The sequence below is a fragment of the Dermacentor andersoni genome, chromosome 11 (genome assembly GCF_023375885.2).
Source record: "Dermacentor andersoni chromosome 11, qqDerAnde1_hic_scaffold, whole genome shotgun sequence".
Classification (NCBI taxonomy): domain Eukaryota; kingdom Metazoa; phylum Arthropoda; class Arachnida; order Ixodida; family Ixodidae; genus Dermacentor; species Dermacentor andersoni.
The window spans coordinates 25,792,079-25,804,352 of record NC_092824.1 but is presented as its reverse complement, the minus strand read 5'-3'; the positions used below and the strand labels follow the sequence as shown (position 1 = coordinate 25,804,352).

At 44.1% G+C, this 12,274-nt stretch overlaps 1 protein-coding gene and 1 pseudogene across 6 annotated transcripts in view; both read left to right on the top strand.

The window, feature by feature from the left end:
- LOC126518445 (U2 spliceosomal RNA) lies at positions 1-171 on the top strand (annotated as a pseudogene).
- A 2,771-nt stretch (positions 172-2,942) lies between these two features.
- The window catches only part of RhoGAPp190 (Rho GTPase-activating protein 190), a 105,445-nt gene continuing 96,113 nt past the window's right edge, over positions 2,943-12,274 (top strand). For all 6 annotated transcript variants that reach the window (XM_055064193.2, XM_055064192.2, XM_055064195.2 and 3 more), the window contains exon 1: positions 2,943-3,477. The gene's annotated coding sequence lies outside the window, so the exon portion shown is untranslated. The remainder of the gene's footprint in view (positions 3,478-12,274) is intronic.

Here is a 12,274-nt window from a genome sequence, read left to right as displayed (position 1 = left end):
ACACGGGTCAAATGTAGTGTCTGTTCTGATCAGCTTAACGTCTGATACGGGTTGTACTTGGACCAAAGATATTAAATTCATTTTGCATGTTTGCGGAGCGCTTGAAGCCTGCTTCACCTCCGCCGCGAGTCGGCCCGGTATGACAGATTCTTCGGGATCGGCCCACGGTTTACATCGATCCGCAGGAAACTAGCCATATAGAGCTTCGATGTAAAAAGAAGCGCTTTCCTCACGCGCCCCAGGAGTTTAAGATGGCTTTATAATTTTGCCGTAGAGATCGTGCTCGACGTGTGTCCTTGTGTGACTAGTTTTGACGATGAGCAATGGGTACAAGATGAAAGCAGGAGCCAACGTTTCGACAAGTGGCCTTGTCAAAACGTTGGCTCCTGCTTTCACCTTGTTCTTATTTTGCTCATCGCCTTGAATTTCCATCTCCCGAATTCTCCGTGTTTTCCCTAGTTTGGAGGATGAAACTTCAACGTCATAGCAAATTTTAATTGGACATCACATTACCAATACTGAGTCGAAGATAATACATACGTCGAAAAAAAAAAAACGCAGCTCTTATTTTGTAGTTAGCCTAATCTCTACATCAACAGCTGGCAAAATCACTTGACATGCCTGTAGACTCCAGCCGGCAAGGCTCTAGTTCAGATGCTAAGTAGACCGGGCAAACGCTGGCTTCACCTCTGCTGGTAACTGCGGGAGCTTCCACACCACACAATTTCATTTTCTTTGTTCAGGCCCTACCGAACGAAATAAACGCTGCAGGAAGCGACATTCCTCTTTAAATGAATCCAATTTTGTTCGCCTCAACTATAGTAGGATACAGCATAAAAAAAAAAAAGAAACAGCACTTGGGTTGTTCCTCCGCCAGCCAATCACATAAGCAAAGTCGTCGTCGTCATGCGACCATTTCAAAATGGCGTCGTACTTGATACCTCCGGAGCACGTCTGCTGTTCTTGAAGAGTCTTTTCATTGGCGGAATGGAAATGGAATGGAAAAACTTTATTTCTCTATATCTCAGAGAGATTGGCGGTGGGCCGGTGTCTTCATGTTTTAAGTCCTGGCCGCTTCACAAGGTCGGCGCCCCTATTCCAGGGCACCGCTGAGTCTTGCTGCCTCGCAGGCGTGCTGCACAATTGCCCGTTGGGCTGCGAGCTCGCTGCTGGTGAGCAGACCCTCCCATTGTTCCGCACTTGGGTTATTTACTTTATGGAATGCGAAATTACGCTTGCATTCCCACGTGATGTGGTTCATTGGCGGAACTTGGAAGGGATGAGGTGTGCAACAGAGATGGACAAAGTGTATGAAGTCTGAACATTTCACTATTCAAAAGTCCGCGGTATACACTTCATTTCACTACCGACACCGTTTTACTCATGAAACTTCACTGCCAACTGAAATGAAACTTGACAATAGATAGTTGCAGCGGAGCAAGCGTTTCATTTCAGTTCAATAAAGAATTAGGCTTCCGCTGTTCCAGTATATTAGACGAGTGAAAACGTACAAAATTACGCGCTTGTAATTTCATTTTTTTTTTGTGGTTACCGCCTTATTTAGGTAGCAGGGAAAGGTTAAAGTACGAACTATTTGCAGCCTCGCGGAGGAACAGTGGCTGGCGGTTATAGGGGAGAGGGCGGGGCTTCACTGCAGACTTGAGTTGTATCCGACTGTAGACTATATCAGCTACAGCTTCTTTAGAGTGCCGCTCTTAAGCGCCCGTTATGGCGCTAAGAGTGGCGAGCGTCGTCGTCGTACCTCGTAACCGAGCACAGTGAAGGATGAAAGCGAACGCGGAACACAGCGGGTGATACTTAAAAGACGGCGACAGCAAAGAGATCGCGAGGAGGAAAGCGGAGAAGGAGGGTATGGCGAAAGCGTGAGACGAAAAGCGCAGTAGCGCCCAAGACGGGCTGTGCGGTGATGATGGTTACGAGATGGCGCCAGAGTAGCATGCGTTGTCTGTATGGAAACCAAGCGCTGCATGATTTGGAGGTCTGTCTGCGGCTACTGCTATGAATTGCACCCATGCGCTGCCTCTAGCGATCTCTCTATTAGCGAGGCGGTCGCGCCACAGTTTGCTCCGTTCGCAACGTGCCGCACGAGACAGATTGTCCGCGCCAGCCAACATATCGCGAAATGAAACCACGTATAGAGCTGCGCTCAAATTTCGCATTATAATACGACGATTACGATCCTCCCTATTGAGAGGATCGTAATCGTTGGTGAATTTCTTGCTCTCTACTCAATACCGCCGTTTCTTGTCGCTTAACGTTATGACCATCCTTTTTCTTGTGTATGATATGCACGTGTCGTAAGTATGCTGCTGTGACGGGCGTGGCCATCAACCATGTGCGAGGAGGTGCGATTCCTGTGTGAGAAGGGTGTGAGATGCTATATAGGGGCTGAAAAAACAGGTTTCAGGTGTGATAAAAGTTCGCGAATAATCTTGTGCGTGCAGCGTCGCAGAAATCCTTTCACAAATGAGCATTGGCTATGTACACAAGACCGGTTTCCTTCGCCGAATTATGAACGCACGCGGTACACTACAGCCACCAGTGCATACAACTATATAGCCCCCTCCCCGCATCTTGTAGTAAAGTTTCAGCTGGTTTTACTAAGGGGAAAAAAAAATCTGCCTGTGTACGCCACTGGGTGTTCAATGCCAGTACGATCGCGATGACGGCCGCGGAGTGGTCACTTATCTGTCCAAGAGTTTTGCGGATGCGTAATGTTGCCACTTTAGTGTTCCTTTGCAATTTAGAGCTCGCAGTATCGGTACACTGTAGCACGACCTACTGTATAACCTACCTACTCTTTATACAGTAGGTCGTACACTGTAGTATCGCGCTTCATCTTGTTGCGAAGGTCGTAGCCGCTTTGAACTGGAAAAACAGGACCCAAGGCCCTGGCCGGTAGCAGCGAAAGACACTTTCGTCTCTGATGTGCATTCGTGCTAACGGCTTTTATAATGCTCATCAAAGAAATGAATGAATGGTACGAATGGCCATTCGGCGAATTCCACAAATTTAGTTTTCCGCGGCATTGAAACATTGGCTTGCTTGGCTTGACTAAGCTTGACCTCCTGAACGACTTGGTTTGGATGAGTGCGGACAATATAGCCGTTTTTTGTGCGAGAGAAAGGAAAAAAGCGCTCAACTTTCCTTAAGACAGCCGTTTTTGATAGAAAAGTTATAGTTTTGCTTGAAAATTTGTGCAAAGCGCCACTTTGACGGTTACATTCGGCGAAACACGGCTGCTGCTGGCGTTTTTGTTGCTGCTTTGCAGCGGGTGCATGTCGCTCACGAGAAAACCAACATGGCCGCCCTTTGAGAACCGTGCTCGCTGGGAGGAATGCGTGCGCGCTTCGCGTCACTCGCTGCGTGCGTGGTGTGAACAAGCCTTGTCGGGGCGCCGCGGCGGCAGCGGAAGCAGCACGGCACCAGCCGACCCTCGACATCGGGAGTCGCCAGGTGAGCACCCGCCGGCGAGCGCGGCTACGGCCCCGCGGGCGCCGGAGGTGCCCTGCTCGGGCTAAGCCTATACCGAGTGGAGCTCGCGGCCCGTGAGCGAGCCTCTTGGGTTATCGCCGCCTTCGCCTGACCGGCGCGCGAGCCCACGGCGCAATCGTAGCACGCAGGCCCGTGACAGCCTCGTGGCGCCGCTCGCGCCGGTGCTGCTGGAACCTGCGGGCAGCGGCTGACAGCGCCCGGGGTCTGTGGGCAGAGCTGATGTTGCGTCCATGGACGGCCCCTGGTTGCTGAGACGGGAGAGCATTCCTAAGCCAAGCAGTCAGTGCCAAGCGTTCGTCGAGAGTGAACGGCGGCGCTTTTGATCGCGGGGCGGCGGCCTAGCCGTTTGATCGTTCGCTTTTTCTTCCGGGCATTCGCGCGATGTGGAGTCACGATCAGTCCGCACTCCCATGTTACGGCTAGGTTCGAAGCCCCGCTGGAAGTTCGTTCGTTGGACCCCGGATATTGGCCGTTGGGCATCGAGAGGCGCCTGATGATTGCTCTGCTGGGGTGCTGAGCTGAATGGAACCACCACTGCCGCCGCATTTAGGGGTGAACGAGGTGTTCAGCGGCGCTTGATGAACGCAGTACCGCTGTGAAAGCTGGAACTTGTGGCGTGTCACAGTGGATCTTTTCAGGCGTCATCTCTGCGGCCGTGCAATCTGTTTGCAGCTGTTTAACAGACGTCGCCGAAAAAAACAAACTTAGTTGAGGTCAGAGTAAAATGACACCCTTGTGCTCTTCAACCAAAAGTTGGGCGTTATGATAGCCAAATCATGTTTTTGAGAGATCAGCTGACGGCGAGATGACGATGCGTCATACTTGTCAAGCATGTCTTTAAACCAGCTGTAAAGATTCATCGCGGATTCTATAGACAGTGTTTTCAGAACTACCTTGTGCTTGTACTGAAAGTAATCAGCTGTTCGAAATGAAAGTCATGGAGTGTGAGGTCCCGTGATACTGACCACTGTTTCAATTTATCAGGCTGTTGTTCTCATGTAGGAAGCCCCAATGTGTAGCAGAAGGTGCATGTCAAAGTTTGAAAAAGTGGGAAGGAGTCTACATAGACTTGCTAGCCCTGTGCTAACACACTTCTGAATTCATCTATCCTTAACTTTTTCCATACTGCAGGAAATTTTGAACAGTGTAGCCAAATTCCCAGATATTTCCATAAACTTGACTTCTGTATGACCATGCTTGTCAGTAGTAGTGAAAAGGTTCATAAGTCTTCATGTTAACACTTCTTGATCATGCCCTAGGCAACTTTAGTTTATGGGACCCCTTATACTAGCTCTACCAGGGCACTTCTGTATCAGCAAAACTCGTTTCATCCTCTCTCTATTTCACTTGTCTTCTATTTGTTTGTTCTCCTTATGTGCCAGTACTAGTGTCATAACTGTTGTTTCATTACTTAATAGTTCTTCTGTCTGTCCGACTGCCCAACCATCCATCTGTCTGTCTGTCAATTAACTTTTCTGTGACACAGGGTTATATATCCTGCAGCATTCACGAAGTTAACACAACCTTGACTCTAGTAATAAGTTCTTTCCAACTGGGTGCCCAACTACAGCACTGGTTAGAGCTTGTTCATTTCTGTTGTGGAAACCCTTGATGGCAAAATCATGGAGTCTGGGCTCACACTTTGGGTCCATTAAGAACATTTATAGTGTCTCTCTCACTCCTCTTACGACTTTTAAGGATTCTAAAGATGTTTTATAAGCTTCTCAAGAGCTTGTTAAAGCTGGCAACAAATTCCTGCAGAAGCGTGGTCCCGATTTGAGACTTATTCGACTCTTCTGTTCATGTTTATTCCACCCACCACTTTTGTCTTCATTATTGGAACATTTCTTTCCTTCTCTTTCTGCTGCCATTCCCCCATGCTTAGCAGCTGGCGTAGACATCAATTGAGGCTGATCTCTCAGCTTTTCCATCGTAAGGAACATCTTTCTCTCTCTCTCAGCTGCATGTACATTGTGCTCGTGATTGAGCCAATAGATATCTAAGGCCAGCTGCATGAAAATTTGGACTGCGTAAGAAAGCCAAATTTATAGATACATAATTTAGATGTATAGCAGTCTCAAGCAAAATTTTACTTTAGAAATACAAATGAAGGTGTCACACAAAGCTGGCAAAAGTAAGCGTTCTTGACATTGAAACTGAAAAAAAAAAAAAAAAAAAAAAAGCCGTCGTTACCACTAGCCAGAAATGACGCAGAGTCCAGAATGTTGAGAACCAGCATTTCGCCTTTGCACGTCCTCTGAGATGAGGAGGCGTGTTGAAAATCTCGGATGCGATTTGTTGGAATTTACGTTGCATCAACTAACAAGCAAATGCGCATGTTCAACCGGATGCGCAGCAATTAAATGCCATTGACGAAAAAAAAAAAAAAATTAGACAGCTGCCACTCCTACAGCTTTGTCAAGGTTGCTTGGATAGTATATACTACTAATTTATTACAAAGTTATCCAAAGCAAGATTTCGTTGTGGGTGCCCTTTCAGAGCTCATTACACAGTCTTTTACACACTCGCATTACTTTTTGCAAATGCGTATCCAATACTGCAGCCTGCGGAGTCAGCCCAATGCTGTACCAGCTGGATTGCACGGGATTTAAGAAATTTACAAAGGCATGCAGTATGGTAGAGCTGCAATGGCAGATTAATTCTATCAAAGTGTGGTGGTGCGACAACTTGTGGCTGATCGCGGCTGAAGGTGATGAGCGCCGCGGGAGACCCAACGTGTGAATAGACTGCACTGATCCACTAGGTCAGAGGGGTTTTCTACTTCTGGCTCCATGTGTGATGGCACATCATTTTGAGCAGAATTGTAGGGCACACAGCTCCTTCCTGTGTGTTACTCTGTAAGCATTCACACTTGTACTGATCTGGAGGTTTTCTCTGGCTTTCTTTAAGCCTCCTTTAACACGATGGACTTCTTGGAGCCGGCTGAGCGATTGTGTAATGCACTCGGGAAGCAGGGCTACATGCCCGTCATTCAGCTGCCACTCCCAAGGCTATTGTACACGCGTACGTACCCCAAACTGCAAAACTTTTTTGGAGCATGGAACACCATACTCGCCACGGTGGTTATGGCGCTGTGCAATGGGTTGCAGGTTTGATTCCCAACTGCCGCGACCACATTCCGATAGAGATGTATTGCAAGAACGCTTGTGTAGCGTGCACTGGGTAAAAAACCACAAGTGGTCAAAATTAATCTAACTATTCTAACTAATCTAATATCTAGCTCTTAACTATGGCATCTCTCGTAACCACTTGGCAATTTCAGGGCGTTAGACTTCTAAATTCAGCACAATGCCTAAGAAGAAAAAAAAGATAATTGTAGTGAGTGGATCCTTCCTCAAATTGAAATGAGAAGTGTATACGTCCCCACACAACCACCGAATCACATAAGTAAATTCAGGGCAGAGTGGTGAGGTTGCAGCAAATCATAACTTTTCTTTTTTTTCATGATCTCTGTACCCTAGAAACTTTTGCAGTTGACTTTACCTAAGTGGCCCTGTGATACAACTACCACTGTAACTTGTTGGATGTACCAGCCAACTGTAAGCTACAGTTGAAGTTAGAAAGTGTGAAAGGCTTGTGGAAATTCTAAACCTATCTTTTTTTTGCGGGAGATACTCTCTGTTAAAAAGTGTGCAGACTTGTTATATGGAAATTCTGTTAACAGGTGCCCAGCTCTGCATTTGCAGCTACTTGAACCATGCTACAGATACAAAATACGATTTTTTAAATATTCTAGAAAAGGTGGTGAAAATTTCAGTCATATTTCAGTGGGTGAACATGGGTGCAGATAGGCTGCAGATAACTGAGTGGGCCTGAAAATTTTAAGACTCAAAATTATTTCAGCAATTGTATCCTCATGTTCTTAAAATCACTTCTGGCCAAAACTGGTTGGAAATAAAAACTCGTAATATTACCTGTGCCGTAACAACAATTGTAAAACAAGCTTTTATGATTGAGGACAAAATCGCAAAAGTTGGCAGGCACGTTCAGAATACTACATGTATTATGTGGAGGCTCTAAGCTTGGCAACCACCAGGAACTGGTCGTCCTTTCTGTCTTTTTCTTTAAAGATACAAAAATTTGAAAATGAATATATGTATGTGCATTCCATGGGTTCAATGCTTATTGGAATTCCATGGCTATTTGAGCAATATTTAGTTCTTTGGTTTCCCCGTTCTTCTCAGTTACAGATGACAATGGACCCTTCTTGTTATTGTAAGTCTAGCTTTCCCTCGAGGCACTTTGCCAAGCCAATGGCAACATAGTCACTTTTGCAATCAACACGTGCGAGCACAGTTTGCTTGTTGCAAGGCATGAAAAATATGGGCGTGGCTCTCGTGATGAAACCACGCGTAAGGCACAAGCCCACAGCATTTGCTGCATTTTCATTTGAACCATGACCGATGCTACCATTAGTTGAGGAAAAATGCAATGCAGAGAAGTGCTCTTGCAAATTAGGAAAAGGGTATGTCATGGAAGAATTTGTTCTTGAGTGCAATTGTCTATTCACTTGTAGAAATGCTATTGCCTGATATCTACCAAACTCATTTTTATGAATTTGTTGAATTTTAAGTGGAACAGCAAAGTCTAGTCACTGTTAAATGCAAATTTTAGATTTAGGCCTTCAAATTTCTTTTCTGAAAGTTTGTAAAAAGTAATTTAAAAGTAATAGATATAGAGCATCAAGTTTGGGTCTGTAACTCTAAATAGAAAGGAAATAAACCAATACAGATATTACAATTCTGTGATCTGCGTCTACTGGTGCGTCTGAACTGGTGCATTAGACATCATTCAGGCATATACTGCTTTCTTTGGAATGATTATGTGTAAAATTTCACATATTTTGTAATCTAATAGGTCATGTCTTCCTGCTCTGTACACTCTTAGTGTATGTGCAGCTAACTGATGTGCAATACCTGTTCTTGGTATAAAATTGCATAGGTGTAAATTTAGTGCTTAAATTTTTTATCTACCCATTTTTCCAATTTACTTGGGCATCCACGGCACTATATATAATGTCTTCCTTTTGTAATGTACTGCAGAATTTAGTTTCTAAAATGAAAAAAAAGTTTATTCACATCTGTTGAGCAGTTGGCCTAAAAGGGTATTTGTCTGCATTTCACATTTTCACATAGATTTGTATAGGTGAAATTGTAGTCTGCCAGGGGCTAGGGCTCATACATACAGAATGACAGTGACAGCATCTGGATCCATAGTTTATATGGTTGTTGGTTTAGGATCCACTAAAAAGAAGAAAAAAAAACTTCAGATATGTCAGTACGTCAACGTGCCAAGCACAACATCAACAGTACTTTGTGGGTACAACACCAATATGGTGACTCGTAGCTTCCTGAAAGAATGAATCTCGCGAGAGCACGATGGCGGCGAACAGAAGCTGAAAGAGATGATGAGCTTGAAACACTTGCATGTCATGATACTGTAGCTACCAAATGTTACTATTTTGTTGCAAAATGCCAAGTCTTTCGAGTTTGTTCATGATTGTCACATAGACGGCATTAGTATTGCTGCTTTTCGTTTGCGTCCAGTTTAGAGCAAAACTGACTTCAAGATGACACAAATTTAGCCCAACGATGGATTTTACGGGACCACTAGATTATTGGTGCCTAACGACACCAGTGCCGTCCATTCGTTGAGCAATGTGTGCAGCAGCGTCCGAAATTTCAGCCGTCGTTACATGAATGTTTCAGGAAGAAACTTCATAAACACTTCCGTTTACGTGTGGTGCAGGCCGTTCTTGTGGCAACTGTACTGCAGAGCACCCATCCCTGCTTGACATTGACTCGAGACAGTCAGTGTCTTGAGTAGCAAAAGCATTCTTACTGTACTCTACCAAATCTTGGTATTTTTTGGCTTTGACTAGGGTGTTTCTAAAATTATAGGGTTGCTTTGTAATACTAGTAGTATGACTGGTTTTACAGAATTTAAGATTGTTAGCATCCGGATCCTAATTGTGAATCCGTGCAGTTATATGCAGGGGATATAAATGATTTAGATAAGGGCGAACAGAAGTGAATCGAGAACAGGTCAATAGTAGACAAACAAGGCTTTTACTTTCGCAGTAAACTTTTACAGTAAACTTTTACAGTAAATTCTTTAGTGTGCTGTGAGGCTTGCCGGTACTTTTGCTGAAGTTTATGATATCCACAACCTTAATTTATCAAAAATAAAGAAAAGTGAATTAAGACGGCAAGCTGGGCGAGTTGGTGATTGAACATGTTCCTATGGGTGGGCAGCGCAAACCGGACGAAGGACGAGAGGCGCTAAATAAAAGTAATGTCATTACTTTTTTAGCCCTGTAATGCTCAAACGTAGTAGTTCTACATCAAGAAAAATTATAACAAATCGTTAACCTTCATTGCTGGCCATATAGATGAATATGTAAAAAAAAACATTAGTTAAATTGACTTAATATAATGATTAATTAGTAATTGGTATGCTGAACATTACCTAACTCAGAACTCACTCCAGCATATCGAAAGCACTACCTCATAGCATATATGACACATTGGACATTACGGTATTAAAAGCCAACTGCAACAAAACAAAACATAAGAGGCCTAGTTTGAGATGGTGGAGATATAGATAAGCCCCTGTACAAAATTTTATGTTTGAAATATGAGAGCAGCCAGTGATATTAAGATTCTTTTAAATTGCTGGGCTAAGGGTTGTATCGATCATTACGCAGTGGCTATGCCTAATTTACAAGGGGAAACAGATGTGTTTCAAGTTATTTCAAGCTTTCTAAAGTTTAATGTATAATTTCTGTGATGGCTTCTTCTTCTAAGGTTCAGCATCGTTTTGCACGTTTTGCACTTTCAACTAAGATTCACTAGAGACTTGGTTGTGCCTGTGCTGAAGTCTCAAAGGTTGTAGTAAAATGCAGTCAGCTACACATCATGCTGGTGTATCTACCCTTCATTACTTAATATTTCAACGGACTTTTCAGCTCGAGATCAAAGGCCTGTGCCTGGGCTAGTAGCACACCAGTATTTAGCTTTTCCATCGATGTCATTTTGCAGGCGATTAATACTTGACAGAAAAAAATCTGGATGACTCGAAGTAGTAATAGCAAACAGTGCTTCAGAAGCCTAGTATTTCTTGACATTTATGGAGTAGTGCTCTCAAGGCTGCGGTAGTACTTGAGAAAATTGGCAACGAGGCTAAAATATAAAAAATGGGCTGTGCGCAACACTGTATCTGAGTATTGTCATTGCAATGTGTGTTACATAGTTGGAAACTTATTATAGCCTGTACTTAAAGTGATGATAAAAGGGAAAATTGTCCAAGCTCTCTTTTATGAAATACACACCTACAATCCCCTACCCCTCCCCCTTTAAAAAAAGCACTTTCATGTTGAGAGGAAGCTTGCTAAGCCAGAAACAAACACACACCTGGAAAACAGGTGGCCTCAATTCTACCTCGGTGTTCCCGGACCAGCTTGCCATGATGTCAGGATTTTGATAGTCTCCACTTGGGTGGGGTTAACACGTTATTGACAAAGACATGCTACATTACATGATCACATGCCATGACTACTTCACATGGCTACATGTAAAGGAGCCAAAAACAGAACTAGATTTTGAGAAGACTTACTGCTTTGAAATTTGTGATGTCAGACTGATGTACCAGCGATGAGATTTTGGCAGTTCGGCCTTCATTGAATCACCTAGAAGACAACTTCTTAGTGCACGATTAACAAATATAACATTTTTTTTTTCAGAAAGTACTTTGTTAAACTAAACTAATTTGGTGTTCCTCCTCAGTTGCCCTTTAAGATGAGCTCTTGCTTACTACGAGCACTCTCTCAGCAGCCAGCAAAGCTTGTGAGAAGCCTGCAGAGGTCCACTGTTGTGTTTCAATGGTCAGCATGAATGATGCAGTTCTGCTAGGTGGTGTGGCCCAGCACAGTGTGAAATAAGTTCTTCCACTGACTCAATTCTACCACATTTATGAGTAACGTGTTCCTGTTTACAGTTTTCGTTTGCACCATTTTTCTTGAAAAAGCCAGAAGTGATGCTTACTTAGCAGAGCTCACTCAGTGTCTTTGTGTGAGAGAAAGGAGCACAGGATGTGTACTGCTTAATATTTATTCAGGAGATTTCTGTAATGCCCCTGTATCAGTGGCCTTTGATGTATTCGAAATAATAATAATAATAATAATAATAATAATAATAATAATAATAATAATAATAATAATAATAATAATAATAAACTACCAAACAGAGCCAGCAGACACTGAAGCTTGAGAATGCGTAGCAGAAAGGAAGTCCCTGTTTAAAGTGTTTGCTTTTCTGAGCTCGTTGTTCAGTTTCATGCCATCGGCACTGTTTGCAATTAGACAGACGAGAGAGGCGTGAGGATGTGCTTCCATTGGTGGAAGTGCATGCAGCACTACATGCACTGCCACCAATGAGAGAGGAGTGTTCGGTGACATGATGCAAAGCTCGGTTCCCTTTAACACCACCAGATGGTGATGCCCACCATGCATGATGGGCGGCAAAGCCCACCGATTGCGCCCGCAGTATCATGGAAGTTTGGCCGCGTCGCAGTGATGCTTCGCTTTTCCCTTTGCAAATCAGTGGCGGTACGGGTGTCAGCCACTGTGTCACGTTAGCCAGGTAGTATTTAACATCATGGCGGTGGTGGCACGTTCGTTGTGCTGCTACGCACACAGTTGTGCCATTGTGTGCTTACAAAGTCTGCAGGCACCGGAGGA